Raw genomic sequence first — 1954 nt, 5'->3', positions numbered from 1 at the left:
GGAGGGGGGGCGTCGGTGGGGGGCAGCGGGGAGCGGGACCTGCTCCCCCGGCTGGGCTGGCTGCTTGCAACCTTCTCCTTCCCCTGTGAGCGATATCACAGAATCACTTCGGTTGGAGAATGGAAGATCGAGTCCGGTCTATGACCAAACACCGCTGTGTCAGCGGAGTGCCACGTCCAGTCTTTCCTTAAGCACCTCACATTCAGTAAGCCAGGTGTACGTTCAGGCAGGACAGACTAAGAACGGAAAGGAAAAATAACAACAACCAAGAGCTTGGATAAACGTCGGGAGGCAGAACATGGAAAGCCTGCTGTTGGACAAAGTGTCCACAGGACTCTGGAGGGTGGTGCTGAAAACCTCCTCAGCAGCAACTCTGTATCCCAGCCTCACTTGCTCGTAGCCCCTTTGGGATAATCACAGTCCTTCTGTATTTTTTCTACTCTTCTTTGAATAATTTAGATGCGGCCTATTTTCCTCCAGCTAATCCCTTACCTCCCCGGAACTGATCCCTCTTTTTACATTAGCAGGAAAGCTTATGTCCCCTTTGTGGCCAATACAGCTACAGGAGAGAGGCAGCAGTGTAAGAGAAGTGGGGAAAAGACAAACATGCCACTCAAGTACTATTAAAAATATTTTTTAACAATTGCGATTGAATTAGGCTTTTAATTTGTCAGTTTTATCCCTTTTCAGGTTGGTTATATTGCCTGAAAATATATTTGATTGGAAAAACAATCAGGTTTTCTTCTCAGCAGAGACCCAAAGCACCTGCTTTGTACAAGACCTCCAAGAGATAAAATAATAGCAGAAATCTTGCTTTGGAGTTTGCAGATGAGTCCCTTCTTTCAGTTTTACAAAGAAAAGTTCTGATCTACTTCACAGGTGTTAAAAAGGCTCAGGAAGAGACAGCTGCCAGTGCTATTTCCCACTGTAAGGCTGAGCAAGAAGGTGGATTCATTTGTGGAGAGGGTGGCAAGAAACAGCTCTTCCCCATACTAACTCAGATTGGCATTTTATGAGGTTATTCTCAGTTTGGGTGACATTTCAGCTCTCTCATTTTAGTAGAATAAATGAAAATATATAAACTTGGTAAATTTAGAGTTTGTATTAAGGCAAAAAGAATGGATGAACTCCTGTGAGATACTGCTCCCTGCCTCGTTTGTGATATAGTATCTTTTCCGAAAGGATTTCAAACATCCATGGAGATGCTGGCTTTGCTGGGAAGTGGGAGATGTTGATGCCTAGAGACTGCAAGCATTGCACTGTGTGGCTGCAGGTATCAGAACGATAATGGGAGACTTTGAAGCAGAACCTGATCACGCCTGGGAAAAAATCAAAGTCAATTGCAAGTTAGCAAGCTATCAGGACTTCAGAAATCACATGGAGATGTTCTAGTTCATTTTAGTTTGCATTTGTGAAGATCTGGGAATTTTCAAACAGTGTTACCCCATTTCACCTGGGAGATGGAAACTGCCAAATGGCAAAAAGCCTTTAGGACAATGCATGGCAAAAGCCCTTTCCACCTACAGAGCACCAGAAACCATCTTCAAGCTGCCATGAAGTGAGAACAACCTCTTTTAGCTCTACTGGCCCAAACCTTTCATCTCTGCTGCCACATATAGGGTCAGTAACTTGCTGATAACAGTATTTTTCACCCAAAGCCGTTCAATTCCAGCAGTGTTTGCTGTTGTTGAAATGGCTCAGGTTGAAACATAAAATTCAGCTTAGTTAATGAATTACAGCTTTAACCCATGAGCATCCCAGCACTGTACAGTTTCGGTTTGGACACGCAGCATGATATCCACAACTCTCAATGCCACAAGCTCAGCAAATCCAAGGCAAGTCAAGATGTATTTTACCTACTCTTGGTGCCTTCTCTGCCCGGGGGCCAGGAAGACGCACCACAGTTAGAGAGAGCTGCCAGTTCCTCGCCTGGGTTCAAAGGATACAGCTCAGA

The sequence above is a fragment of the Corvus brachyrhynchos genome, unplaced genomic scaffold (genome assembly GCF_000691975.1).
Source record: "Corvus brachyrhynchos isolate BGI_N302 unplaced genomic scaffold, ASM69197v1 scaffold48, whole genome shotgun sequence".
NCBI lineage: Eukaryota > Metazoa > Chordata > Aves > Passeriformes > Corvidae > Corvus > Corvus brachyrhynchos.
Note: the sequence above shows the minus strand (reverse complement) of the source record.